The sequence below is a fragment of the Montipora foliosa genome, chromosome 1 (assembly GCF_036669935.1).
Source record: "Montipora foliosa isolate CH-2021 chromosome 1, ASM3666993v2, whole genome shotgun sequence".
In the NCBI taxonomy this organism is placed as follows: Eukaryota; Metazoa; Cnidaria; class Anthozoa; order Scleractinia; family Acroporidae; genus Montipora; species Montipora foliosa.
Genome location: NC_090869.1, coordinates 51,289,141 through 51,304,365, shown reverse-complemented (window position 1 = coordinate 51,304,365; position 15,225 = coordinate 51,289,141). Strand labels below are relative to the sequence as shown.

General features: G+C 39.7%; 1 pseudogene; it reads right to left on the bottom strand.

Annotated features, from left to right (window-relative positions):
* Positions 1 to 1,710: 1,710 nt before the first annotated feature.
* On the bottom strand, positions 1,711 to 2,465 carry LOC137970946 (neuromedin-U receptor 2-like; annotated as a pseudogene).
* Between the last annotated feature and the right edge of the window lie 12,760 nt (positions 2,466 to 15,225).

Here is a 15,225-nt window from a genome sequence, read left to right as displayed (position 1 = left end):
TATTACCAAACAGATTTTTAGTGATTTGGTAAGAAAGACTCCTCAGCTATCGTGTTGGTTCATTTCTTTATTTGGCGTACTCGAGTCGACTTTACATTCAGCTCTTGTTCAATTAACTCTACCTTCAGTAAACAGCTCTTTTAATTTATACCTTTTACCGCTCAAACGGTCTCTAGCAACAAACCGTTTAAAAGTCTTTTGTTTGTACATAAAAGACGACAGCTTTTCTGTCGTGAATCTCACCTGAAACCGCAAAAAAAGGAAGAGGATGAAAAAGTTGTTTCCAGGAAATGTAGAAAAACATTATTTTGATAAAACAAAACGAGGTGAAACACAGAAATACTTGTTAGTGGTACCAAAACCCAATTAAACCATCCTTAATATGAAAAAGTTAGTTGGCCCGGCGTACCAACAACTTTCTCGAACACCACCATTCATGACATTAGGAGAAGATACATTTTGATCGTAACTACTAAAGCGCAAACAGAACTTAGGGAACTAGTCACAAGGGTCAATTAGCACCGTTGCTGGGAAACAGTCAGGAAGAGTGAAACCAATGACCAATAACTCTAAGGCACTCAAAAAAAGTGGACGTCAAAGTACCGCAAAATCACAAGGCAAAGCAACTTGTTTAAAGAATCTTAGCTACAATTTTTATCTGTTTTTTTTTTTAGTCTTTCTTTCGTTATTTTATCTTATTTTGTGCTGTTTCTGCATGTTGAAGTACCTGCAAGAATTTGAATAAATGCGAATGAATAGTTTAGTTCCGAAAAGTTAAGACATACACTAATCCCAGATATTGATTATCTATAGAAATAAAGAGACATGCATGTTGTTTATGAAACATGACAGTATTAAGCTAAGAGTTTGGTGACAGATACGTGACTACAGGCATCCCACGTAATAAGCAACGGTAAATTTTTTCAAAGGCGAACAATTTGTAGTTAATTATCACGCAAAAATTGTGCCATCGGGGACTTGCATTTGATTGGCCATCCAAAACTTTGATTATTGACCAATCAGAATGCTCGACTTTTTCCCTCTTTTTGCCCTGAATTACCTATTTCCTGCACTGTGTGACCTAGAACATACATTTCTCATAGCCAATCAGAATGGCGAAATTGTCCTGGAACATAATTTATATATAAATAGAAAAGTGACGCCAGGTTTACTTAGAGATTATACAGAAGTAGCCAACTATGATCAACGTTTCTTTATACAATTCTTTGAAACGTCAAAAGAAAGCTAAAGTGGCCAAGAAAAAACAAAGACATTAGATTTCGTTAGACTCGCAAGGAATAATCAAATTCCAGCTAACCAAAGATGCAATCAAAGTAATGCATCTCATAACTTTTACCCGGAATTTTAGCAATCAAAATCGTGAAAAGAGAGTATTGAATTGTGTCAAACTGTAACCGAAAGTCTGTTACTTCACTTGACATACACTCCTCAGCCTTAAGTTAAATCATTCAGTCTGTCACAGGAATAATTTTAGCCTTATAAGTAGGAGGTTTACTCAACTAGACCCTTTATGAATTTCATCAAAACCGATTCTGCATCGAGTTAGGTGCATCTTTGGAATGTTTGGAATATGTTCGTTATGGGTCCAAAGCTATAAACATTATGTCACCACATTGATCATGATCAGTTCGCAATCATAACACGGGATGTGACGTGGTGCAAGGTGACTTGAAATTTTTCACACACGTGTCAGCGAGATGAATTACTTGTTTGTGTGCGAGTAGACAAACGAAAAGTCTGAGACTTCATCAATCTTCTATCGCCCCTCAAATTCCTTATCTCATTGCGGAAGGGCCTCTTGACAAGAGAATAGATGATGGGATTCGCAGATGCGTTTGTAATCACAAAGACGACAGCCACATACAGAAGATTTCCGTAATACTGTTCTTGTGCGATTTCAGGCCAATTGGCAATTGCCAGTCTTAAAATGTTCAATGGAAGCATTGTTATTGCAAAGACCCGGCCAAAACGATTGGTGTGAGAATTTTCTTGGCATGCTTGTTTTGTCTGTTTTGATGAAATCGAACACCTCTCCACTCATGTCCTTGTAGCATTCTCCCATTTTCCCTTGCCACGGCCTTATAAAACGAATCACTCTGTTGTATTGCCCGAGAAACCATGACGTAGGTAAAGGATATGATGACAAGGGGAAAAATATAAAAGAGGAAAGTCAATAATCCGATGTAGAATTGAGCTAAGACAAGTGAAGGTCACACCGGGCCACACCATCTACCATTATTCACGAGTTCATAATATTTAACATCAAAGTACAACGGAAGAGAAAGTGTCAAAATGGACCCCATCGACACGCAAACAGAAGTCAATTTAATTCTTTTCAGCGAAATGTTTTTTACATTTTTAGTAAAGGTCTTAACGACGATTATATTTCGATATCACTCAAAAGCAATGGCTGCAATGTGCCACACGGTGGACATGTAAAACATTTCTGGAATGTGCCAACGTTTGCAATTGCTAAATTCTGCACGTAGAAATCCAGTGATTTTGTTTTCTTTGCTATGACTTTTCTTGTAATAATGATCACCAGAACGTTACCAGTAACTCGATTATTACCTTAAAGATATCTGCCAAGGGTACTCCTGTCTTCCCATGGTAATAATGTGAATCGTTTCTAATAGAGGCGTATCTTTGTCCACAATGCGCTGCTGTACTTGTTTGGCGATATCTGTTGGGTAACAGCACGGAATCGACGTTAAATTTGTAAAAAGAAAACAAAAGACTTTGTTTTTAAGAAAATGGCCGTAGCTGTATACGTTGATTTGGTCGCAATAATGAACTACCCAAGGTCGTTGTTGTGCCTCTATTTTTTCACTCGCCTGTTTTCTCGGCCAATTTAGAGAGGCACCCAACGTCAATTTTCGGAAAATATCTGTTCGGAAGACGATTTGAGATCTAGAATTTTCGGAACATTTGTAATAAATGTTTTTGCTTGCCTGCCTGTCCTAGGATTTTCGAACATTTAAAACATGGTACAATTGCCCATTTTTAACGGATTTTTACCCTAAAAAGGTCACCTAGAATTTTCGGAACCTTTTTTTTGGCTGAAATTTTCGAAAAGGTAAGTTTTTATCCCTATAATTTTCGGATCACTAGACTTTAAGCTAGGAAATCCGAACAGATGAAAAATTTTTAGGGGATAAAAATATGCCTATATCTGCCGTTTAAAAGCTACAATACGTTTAACAATGCTATGTTTAAGTGGTTTTGAACTACATTCTCGTTGGGTGCCCCTGAATTTAGACGCCAAAGTTTTGACACGAGCGATTAATTAAACCATACCGTAGCGTTGACGATACAAAAACATTTACTTTAGCTATAAAGAAGTGCCCTTTTCTAATGCCTCTTTACATTCCAATTACGAAATAAATAAATTAAAATAAACTAGTAAAGGAAATTGGAAGCCAATGTTGAGTGCTTTAATAACAATCTATATGTTACAAAAAATAAATAAAATAATGTAATAAATAAATAAATGCAACATGAATCACGGCTATTTGACTTTTCTGGAAAATAATCCTTTTTTCGTGGGAGGGAAAGCATTTAAAAGTAACAAATGTTCTGGCCCAAAAATCTATTTTTTAGACTCTGGTCTCGTTTCAAGCTCAGTAAGGCAAGACAGACAAGCATATCTTAACCCATGTCTAGAAAGGTCTGTTTCTAAATCAGATGTAGTATATGCAATTATTTCTTAGCATGACTTTGCGGAGCCCGCAGACCGCAGGGGCACATTGTCGTTTCAGGATACAGATAAACGACCTCGATCGCCAAGATTTCTAGTAACTCGATGGTTAGAGCATCTGACCGCTGATACGGAGGTCGTGTAGGTTCGAACTCTGCCTAGGTATCCGATTTTTCAGTTGTCCTTTTTTTCTCATCGACAAGGAACTGGTTTTCATACCCTCATCCCATTCGTCTCTTGATTAATTAAATATCATTGAAGCAGTTAAAGTAGAACGAGAATGAGTTGCACAATCGCCGGTTTTTCCGGGAGTAAATCTAGTAGAATGGAGAGCGTGACTGTTCCAGGCCTATCAAAATAATGCAACGAAATTAACTTATTTCCTCTATCATGTGCAATGTAGCTTCTTCTTGATGTCAAAAACATAAAAAGCAAGGCTACCGAGGGTGAAATTAAAACTGACTTCCTCGAGCTGTTTGAAATAAGAACCTGAGCATTATACCGTTTGTATGTGTTGCAAGTAAAATCGGGTCTCAGGTTGAATCTGTTTTTCCCTGTAGGTTAATTCGGTGATCCTCATTTTACCTAGGTTGAATATGCACTCAGATGAACTGAAGAAACTTTATTGTAGCCTGAAAAATTTGGGTAAGGTTAGGATTAGTTTAGGTTATTATACATGGATATCAATTATGAATTATTATACAAAAGTAAATAACGAAAAGGACTGTGATGCGTCGAGCATGTCCGTCGTTGTAGTGTGGTGTGAAAACAAAGGACATAGAGCGACTTTCATATAACCCACAATGCGTTTTGTGTTCTTCAAGAAATTTTGCATTAATTATTGTTTTCAAATGCACTTGGTAATAGTTGACAATATGCAAAATTTCGTGGCGAAAACAAAATGCATTGCGGGTTATGAAAGTAGCTATATCCGAGTTCGAGTCATTACCGGTAAGAGTATAGTACAGTTCTTTGTTCCCCTATTATTTTGTAACGTTTAGGCTGAATGGATAAGTGTGGGAATACAGAAACCGATAAGATGAAAAGAAACATTCAGAAGATGTGTTGAGATGCGTGAGACAGAAGGAATAGGTGTTTTCATCATTTGTTTATGGGGTGGGAATTTGATTTACACTGAGTAAGGCAGTGCATATTCAGCTCAGGTAAAATGGGGATCACGAATTTAATCTAGTAGGCAGTAAAAAAGGATTACACCGGATGAGCCCGAATTTGACCGACAACATATGTGGGATTACACTCAACATCTGCCCCTTCTTTTTATACACAGTTTTTGCTCCGAATTGGCCACGGATGCGCTTTCACTTTTTTAATTGCAAACGTTAATAAAAAATAAACATATAATAAAGCTGCTGAAACATTAAACTAATTCCAAATATGTAATTGAAATGAACTTTCCTTCGATTGAGGTCTTAGCAAGTATTTGTCCTTACACTTCTTAATTACGAACTATATATTGTTCGTTCGTTTATCCAGTACATAAGGAGGTCATTTGTTCAGGAATATTCATTCCAGGTTTCAGGTGTCGTTCAGCACGTACGTTACGCTAAATTTTATTTGTATTGTATTGTTTTCTACTGTCACGTTTGTTTTTAAACTCTTTTTCTTTGGTCGTGTTCTACTGAGATAAACCGTTTTTAGCTGGTTGGGTTTTTTAGTGTTCTATTGGGAAAAAAACCGTTTTGGGTTGGTTTGGTGGATCAACTTTTTCAACCGGCATCAAACTAGGTTGAAACGGTTGAAAAATCATTGGCAGCGACGCTGTCGCTTACGCGGGCCCTTTGAAGTCGGCCACGGGCTCCTGCCATGTTGCTTTCCCTCATCTTATCAACGTTGAGAGGTCTGGTAAAAACTATTCCCAGCAGTTGCCGCGTTTCAACCGAAAACGGTTGGAGAAGTGTGCTATTGGGAAACCTCAACCGCTTCAACTTAAACTGGTTGCGGTTGAAACGGTTGATCCCAATAGAACACGACCTTTGTTTCTCTGTTGCATAAGGCAATCGAGTTCCCCGTCCATCTTACTTATGCTTCACAAGACCGTAGCTAGAACTGTTTGACTTGGGGGGTAGGGGGGGGGGGGGAGGGGGGCAATAAAGTTAGGTCTGAAGAAACGCTTTTTCAGAAAAATTTGAAATGAATGCAGAGGTATGAAATGCTAATCAAAAGCAAACGTTAATCCTACGAGGTAAGTGTAGGATTTCTCCAATTGGATTTCCTACTAAAAGTTTTCCTACTTCAAAGTTAATTATGACTGGCTTAGAATCGAAACGAAGCTAAAGCCAGGTTCGTACGAAATGCCAGTTTTGTTTCATTTGGTAAATCACCTCAGGTTCCGGTATGTAATCAGTCCCACGATGAATAAGGAGGATCGATCCCCAAGCCACTCAAGCGTTTCTCGTCCATTGTAGACCGGTTCCACAACTTGAGACTCCTCAGAGCAGAAAAAGAGCGTTCACAAGAAACACTTCCCACGGGGCTTGTAATTAAGAAGAATGGTAAGGGTCTTGTGAATGGCTGGAAATAACTGAGGGTTGCAAACAGCTAAGGCTGGATTTGCAGTTGCAGGCCGCTCTTCAAACGGAATATTTTCATATTGCTTTTTCCACTTTTGAATTTCTACTGAGAAATAGGAGGATTCGTGCTTAGTAAGGAATTTCCTGTAATATTTGAGAATTTCAATTTGATCACGGGTGTCAATGCTCATTGCCATCGACAGTCTGTCCGCAAGAATTAAACCTTGATAACGTTGTGAGAATCTGGAGTCGACTTCTTGGAACACATGGTCAACAAACGGAAAGAACACATTAACTTTGTAATAGTCACTTATAGTCTGGTCAGAGTTGCACCTTGCATGAGGACGATGCCGCTGTACGTTGGCAATCCGCACCCACAGGGTGTTCCAAAACTCATCTGTTCTGTTGTCTTGCACGCATGTTTTCGAAATGTGAGTATCTTTGTAAGTTTCGCTTAGGTTGCAGTCTTTCGCCTGCAGTTTCTTTGTAACACATGCAAAAAAGCTGAGAACAGCTTGTGCTACTACAAGAGCAACGATAAACTGTGAATCATTCAAGACACGAACGTGTGCACGCACTTCCGTGATTTGTGCGTCTCCTTTACTGCCGTCTGCTATCCTTTCCAGTGCTTGAATTACGGAACAAAGCTGAGAGGCTGACCGTACAGCGGGTTCCACAAAACTTTGAAATAGTGCTTGCATTCGACTCGCGCTGAATAGCATCAAAAGAATCGGATAACGCTTCATTGCTTTCCGCTCAGAGGCTTTCAGCAGCTCCATATAAGACCATCGTCTGCATCTTCACCAGTTGCCTCCCAAAATAATTTGCTTTCTTTTTTTGCATTTCCTCTAAGAAACCAAGTAATCCTACCCACATTATCAAAAAGATTTTGGATCACTTTGACGTTCCTGCAGCTAGATGAAAGTGCTAAGCTAGGAAACATGTGACCTGCAATGGGCATATGTTGCATTTGGATATATTCTGCCGCTATCTAAGCTTGCACCCCTTTTTTAGGAGAGCTCATAACGGCGGGTCCATCGTACCCTGGCCCAACTAATATAAATATTCTAGATTAAGACCCAATTCCCTTAAAGCGTCAAGAATATTTCTTGCAATTGTCTCTGCATCCAGACTTGTAAGTTTCAGAAAGCCAAGAAACCCTCCCCATACTTCACAATTCTTGTTGACAAAATCTGCCCAGATATTAAGTTGTTCTACATTTGAACAGTATTGAGTTTCATCTGCCATCACACTCCAATACTTTGGAACTTCTTGAACAATTTTTTTGCCCTGATTTTGTTTTCGCACAAAGATATTATCTCGTTCTGTATTTGAGGTGACGTGTACTTGCGTTGGGTTGTGCAAGTTTCAAATGTTGCGCTAGATCATCATCTGTTTTGGCTCTCCAATGAAGAAAAAATTGAAATTGCCATCCTCTTCATATTGTTTTGCGTCCCAGTTTCCTCTGAATGCGATCCCTCTTTGCCCCAAAGCTATGATAAGGTCGATTATGGAAAAGATACCTTTCCTTCTGCGAATTTTTCCTCGGAAACCTGCTATGTAACTTTGGATGCTATGTCATTTCCTGGTTTGAGATTTTTAACCAGTTTAATTTAAGGATCTCTCTTCAGCTATGTGATGCTCGGCACTGACTGAGCATGTGCTTATCAAGAGCATTTTCCTTAACTCCAGAGGCTTTTTTTCCAGTTCTTAAATCCTGTCTTTACAAATGGAGAGTCTGAATTTTCTTTCCAAAAACAAACACAGTAGCAACAAAAAATACTATCGTTTTGAACACTATGACGTATCCACGGCCGAGAGTCCATCCATGAAATTTGAAAACGGCTACCACATGTGACAAGAAACTTGAATTCAGCAGAAGGAGTAAAATGATCAGTTAGGAGGTTGATCATTGTCTGGTCTGTTAATGCTAAACATGCCTTTGCAGAATCATTTGGATAACTGTAAGTAACTGGAACGGCTGCTGTTTTGCTTTGGAACTCATTCGGGTGTTGATTCTCACTCTCGTCAACTGAGTGTCTTGATTTTTCAGTTCCGTCATTAGATTTTGCTGAGACATTGTCTCTGAAGATTCAGTTTAACTTTTAACATTGCTTGACGACTTAAGTTTGTATTTCTGTTGATGTTTTCGTGCTGGTCCCGTTTCTCAAAGGTCAGGATAATGACTGGGCCCGTAAATCTGTTTTGTTTTCATTCAAGATGACGGTGTTTTCAAAAGTTTTCCACCCGCTTTCAGTGTTACGTGCATAGGAGACATCTTTCGACATGCTATATGTAAACGGCTGAAAGACCGTTGAATTGTGAAACTGGCAATTTTTCCGGTTATTAGCGGAACAAACGACAAGTATATGATAATTACTGACCTCATACGAATGGTCCGAGCGAGGCGTTGGGATTACGTTGACTGGTAAGGGATAGCGGGAGACGTTTTCGAGTGGACAATGTTTTGAATAGTGCTATATTGACCTCGTGAAGATTCGTCAGGAGCGCTTTCGTTTCTTTAGCGCTGACAACAATTCCTAAAAATATACGTAGAATCGATTTTCAATTTACACTCCATGGACAACAATTCCACTTGTACTTTAAAAGAAAAACCTCCATGGCCATCAGAAAGATTTAATTCGTATTTTTTCCTGTGAGCAAAGTACACACGAACTCATCGTAAAATCTCTCACGGTGGTTCTCACGGTGTTGATGCGGAGAAATAAAAATAAAAGCCAATCAAAACTCGTTGTTTCAATGATGTAACGATCAATGGGTAATAACCAATGAAATCATTTTCCAAACATTCCAGGAAAAATCACGTGGTATTGAAGACGATTATCAACGGTAAATCACAGACACTCCTTTCCGATTTTTTTTCGGAGTGCGGGCGGCTGTACACAGGCTATAAAGAAGTCAGTTGTGCTTACAGTTTCGACGTAGGGCAGGTTACATAGCATGTCGAAAGATGGCAGGTCGAAAGATAGTTGCTATGCACGTAACACTGAAAGCGGGTGTCAAGTATACACATTATAAGAAGGCTCGTCAAGTCTAGAACCCGCTCTACTACGCCTTGGCTTTTGATTTTTAAATATAGCTTGGGGACCTTTAAGTAGCCTGCGACCGCAGAACAAATTTCACTGACCGGCTGTTCGGCACATTCACGGCATTCTAATTGTAGAAAACCTGAACTTAACAATGGTAAAACGTGAACTGGTTATTGTAACTTGGAAGCCAGTCGACCAGAGCAAAAAATAATACATTGTACCACTAAATCTAGTTGGAAATCACAGGATTAAAATATTACAAGGCTGTTCAATAATTGGCATGTGAACTGCGTCCGGAAGGGTCGTACAGTTTCTGGCGTCCTCCGCTGACTTAAATAGCGTTGTGTTATTGCAGTGACATACCTTGTTCTGTTGCTTGTTTCCTGGAAAAGTGATGTTATCTTGGTCTGTATTAGACGCCGTCTCTTCGCAGGACTTGAATTCATGTTTACCTTTGTCCAGTTGTTCAAACGATGGATAGCGCTATCCGCCGGATAAATCACTATCCCGTGGATAACTCACTTGGTTTTGCTAGTGTTTATCCTCTGGATAGTGATTTATCCGGTGGATAGCGCTATCCATCGTTTAAACAACTGGGGCCAGGCCCCAGTTGTTCAAAAGGTGGATAGCGCTATCCGCCAGATACATCACTAACAAGTGGATAAGTAATAGCGAAATCAATTGCGCTATCCAATGGATAGGGATTTATCCGGCGGATAGCGTTATCCACCTTTTGAACAACTGGGGCCAGATGTTTAAATGGCGACCACAACACTTTACCATTATACCCGAGAAAGGACTGGGAAGACTACCTTGTGTGATAGCGTTATCTACCTTTTGAACAACTGGGGCCAGATGTTTAAATGGCGACCACAACACTTTACCATTATACCCGAGAAAGGACTGGGAAGACTACCTTGTGTACCAATCCCTACTCATGCCATTACTCATTCCAGGGTATTTATACCAAATACGTGAGAAACTATAGGAAGTGGAAATGACGTATTGTATTCGAATATTGCTGCCCTCTTCTTCCCTGTTTCATAAAGACAAGCGATCGGTTGAGAAAAGCTTTAAACTAACGAGGTAATTTCAGCAATTTTCAGGTTTTCTGCTACATACTTAAGAAAAATATTTTTTTTTCCAAAATATTTTAAAAACTTTGTTAGGTGGCCACGGTAAGGCGCATCGCTCTGTAAAGCTATGTATTAATTATATAATTAAACGGACGGATACCTAAATGACGAATATTTCAAATTAAAATGGTTCTCTGGTCTCTTAGTACTCTTAAAATTATTGAATGGTCGAGAAGAAAAAGAGCGTCTAAAATTATACGGATTAGTTCTTTGTACAGCAGTGACCACTAAGCATGATAATGGGTGGTCACGGGTATCCATCATCTCAGCCATAAATTTATGACATTGAAGCTCGCGTCTATTGGAAAATGTAGTCTCGTTGGCTAACGACAGTGCTTGACTATATGAACTGTTAGGATATATGATTTTAAGTGCCCTTTTTTGCAGATAGTCGGGAATGTCTTGCCACACCTGTACTGCATGTTCTAAAATCGGTCTAACACTACTTCTGAAAACTTTCAACATGTCATGTTCTTTCACGCCAGCTCTCTTTAATAATCTGACAGCATATAGTCAAAACCGCATTTTCACGAGTAACGGTCAAACATTTGGCTATTTCACGGAGTTGATAATAATAACTGAGTCCTTAGACTTACCTCTTCTTGCCACAAAACAGCCTTAAATGACGCCACGGTTCTTATGATACGTCCCGATCGTGTTCTCGGAGCCATAAAAAGAAAATTCAGTTCTCTGTTATTCCCCCCAACTTCTTGAATCGATTCCTGGGCACTTACATTTTCATCCTCCTCTGGTTCTTCATCGGACTCCGTGTCATACTCAGATGCCTGATCCAATTTACATTCTGATCTTCGTCATGTTCGGATGGCCAGACAATTCTCTCACCTACAAACTGAAAAGTGTCAGATGGCTGGTACACGTTCCCGCCTTCTATTTTGTCGTTTCCTGCCTCACCGTGTGCTGCCTAGCACATTTTCCATGATCTCTTGCCCATTTCCTTATCAGATCCTTGTCATCTGGACTCATCAATGGACTTTTCAAAGGCTCCATGCGAGGAAGATCTTTCCAGTCGATCTGCAAGGATCGCACTGGGTAGTAAGACGATGGCTGAGTGAAGTAGTAGGCAGACCACCTTGCCATTCTCTTGGATGATTCTAACATGTGGCTTGCAGTCCCTAACCTACTGTAATGGTAGGCACGTAGGGTGCTTAAGATATATTAAGGCCTCTATTGTTAAAAACGAGTACCCTGGAGGTTTGAGTCAAGTATCAGAAATTAACGTCACCGAAATAGAACAATCAATACATTAGAGAGAATAAAACCTATCCACGTAACCTGCACAATGCGGTTTGGATCAAGAGAAAATGAGGGGACAGAGAGGGAGGCTCAAGGCGTTGGCCGGGATATGTTATGTCCACGAAAGTTATTTTTAGACGAGCGGAAGTCTTTGTTCTAGCGGAAGTCTGTCTTCTGAGACGTCCGCATGCAGTCTTGCCTCGCTCTCAGGTTCTTAGTGAAAGGAGAAAATGATGGTGCACGTGGAAGGCTGATGAATATTTATTTTCTTTCAAACATCGGACCGAGGTTGGCCTGCATGCAGACGGCTCGGAAGACTTCCGCTCGTCTAAAAATAACTTTCGTGGACATGACATATCCCAAGGGATGGACCGGGAGCCTCCTTCTCTGTCCCCTCATTTTCTCTTGGTTTGGATCCATGTGTTTTCGTAGTTCTTGTTCCCACAGTCGTTGTGTTTTTATCGAAAAACTCTCCACACAACCGGGATGTCGGACTGATCGCATAAAAGTAGCATCGATCGATGTTACGGCCAAGACCCTTCTTTGCAGCTGTGTCTTTGGCACCCGCAAAATCCAGGATATCTCGCATCGTTTTCTCAATTTCTCGATGTCGTGATTGAGATAAAGGAGAAGAGGTCTCCTATTTATGCACTTGGACCTTTTGTTTGGTTTCTTTATCCAAAACATGGAAATGTGACTTCCAAGACTTTGGAAACCTCCGCCATCTTGAAACTGTTCCCACAAGACCCTGGGGACTGTGGAAATCTACAGGGGAGACCTGGGGCAAGGTTCATCTCCAGATTCTTTGACCTTCGACAAGAAGTCAGGGTTGATAAGGATTCAGCACGGGAGCCACTAGCTGTGTCCGGAGATGAGGTAGATAGCTCTTCCTTTTCATGTTAGCAGATAATTCTTTTTCACGGACATAAGAAGCAAATTCACATTTCACAAAACAAAAAACGCTTCAATCACGCTTCACATTAATTAATAAAATCACGATTCACGATGCAAGAAAAAAGAAATTAACGTTTCACGAGAAATAAAAGGGTCTGATTACGGCTTACGAAAATACCCTATACCTCCCTCTTTATATGATGCTATTTTTTCTACAGTATGGTTTCCTACATACAGGGGTCTCGTTATAGTGTTCGGGTTTCTCATAAAGTTCACGACCATCTCCCTACATTTTTTTTAATTAAACCTCATACTGTGTTCTATTTTCATTTTTGTTTTCATTTTATTTGCTCACAGAAATATACATAGCAACTTCCTCTGCTCGCGTATAGCTCAGCTAGTCGAGGCGGGCAGAGGGCACTTGAACATAAAGTAATTCAATAAGAGGAGATTGAGAAGAAAAGAAAAAGAAAAGGGAAGATAGATCGATATAAACGATACAGAGATGAAATAGAGTTATTATTACAATACGTTGCAAAATTACAGAATTACAAGCCTATTTTACATTCATCTTGCTTAATTTATTAACTAAAGTAGGTGTGTCAACATAAGTATCCTCCAGTTCCAGAATACGCAAAAGGAGCTTATGTAAAGAAACTTTATACTTATGTTTAGGGAGTGTTCGGATACTTTGAGGAATACTGTTCCAAATTCTTGCACCAAATATAGAAAATGAATGTTTTAAATGATTTTTCCTGGAATATTTAATGTTAAAACTACCTGTCTCTGAAAACCTAGTATTATAGCTATGCACTTGTAAGGGATAAAGAAATAGGTTAGAAATGTTTGCCGGCAAGGAATTGTTAGAAACGTCATGCATAATAGTGCAAACTGACTTGCAGTATTGAAAGTTCATCCGGAGGATGTTACAGTGGTTAAATAACGGGATCCCATGAGATCTGTATGGAGCAAAGTGTATTAAACGTAACGAAGAGCACGTTTTTGCAAGATTACTAATTTGTCCAGGTTTGTTTGATCAGCTTGGCCCCATACAGCAATACCATATGTAGGGCTGAATCAAAGACTGAGATAGATGCTCAGTAAAGTATCGGTGGGAACAAAGTGTCTCAATCTTGAAATAATTCCGTAATACAGTACTTATGTATATCTCTAAGGGCAAAATCCAACAAACTAGTCGAGTTACGTGGCATTATTTGAAAAACGGTCGAGTCGTCAACATACTTCAATCTTGAGTGCCAACCACCAAGCAGTCTATCGATCATCATAGCAAAAAGCGTAATTACAAGATTAGTTCCTCGTGGGACACCACCGTGGGCGTGGCGACAAGGAGACAGGGAACTACCGACTCGTACCGCTTGGGTTCGGATGGTCAGAAAAGCTCTTATCCAGACACACAGTCTGATCGACATTCAAAGAACATAGTTCTTGAAGGAGGATGTTATGATCGATTATATCGAGCCCTTTTGAGAAGTCGGCAAAAAATATGCGAGCACAGCAGTTTCCTGTGTCAACTGCCTGGTGTATCGCATGGAGTATATTGATCAGCGCTTGCGTAGTTGAGTAATATTCCTAAGCATATTGTCTTGGGTTGACATCACAATTTACTTGTTTGAGTAACCTTGAGTGAAGCCTTCCAGGACTTCAGCTAAGCAGCTGGTTAACGCGATAGGTCTGAGGTCTGACTTGATATCTTGAAGGGGAGAAATCTTTGGAACTGGTCTAATAATTGACCTTTTCAGAGAGTCGGGTAGGACCCCTTCCCGAAATGATTGGTTGTAGGTATCCTTTGTAATGGGTGTAAACTCAGGGGCGAGTTCTTTGAGTGGTCTGTTACAAATACTGTCTGGTCCTATTCGTTTCTTTGGGTCGACTATTAAAACATAGTTTAGACAATGTTTAACAAAACCACGTTCTAAGCCATTTTCAATATTGCCAACAATCATATCTAAATATTGTCTTCTGCTGATGGTAACAAGAAGGTTTGCATTCCAGACTAGACAGAAATTTATTTACTTAAAATATACCGCTTATAAACAGATTTGGAGGTCCACTGATTGTCTTAAGCCGCGACCTAAGTTAGACTTAATTTAAATAACTGGCCCTTTGTGTCCAACTTAGATAGACCAGACAAAACCTCTCTCTCCGAGACAAATAATTCATCAGGAATGACATTTGGAGAAGATTCAATTGGAACTAAGGGCTCAAAGTGCTCAGTTATGCTGACAAAAAAGTCATTGATTTGGGATGCTAGGTCTCTGGGGTGCTTACCATTTAGCCAAAAAATATGGAAATTTCTGTTTGAGGTCAAATGGAAAGGCAATTTTCCGGAAAATCTTTTCGGAAATTGTGGACAACCTCCAGAGGTAGTCCTCTTTTTTCGTTCGGAACGGAATTCGCGAAATGCTCTTACCATTTGCGAGAACCTTCCGTTTCCAGGCCCTTTCTCACAAGATCGAGTAAAATATGCGGGTATTGTCGTCTTTTTTTGTCGGTTCTATCATGTCAACGAGTCCTTGTTCTGTCGCACTTTGTAATAATCATCGCAGCTTGTAAAACCTGTCGCACTTTGTAATAAAACTGTCGCACTTTTTAATACCTGTCGCACTTTGTAATAACAAGTT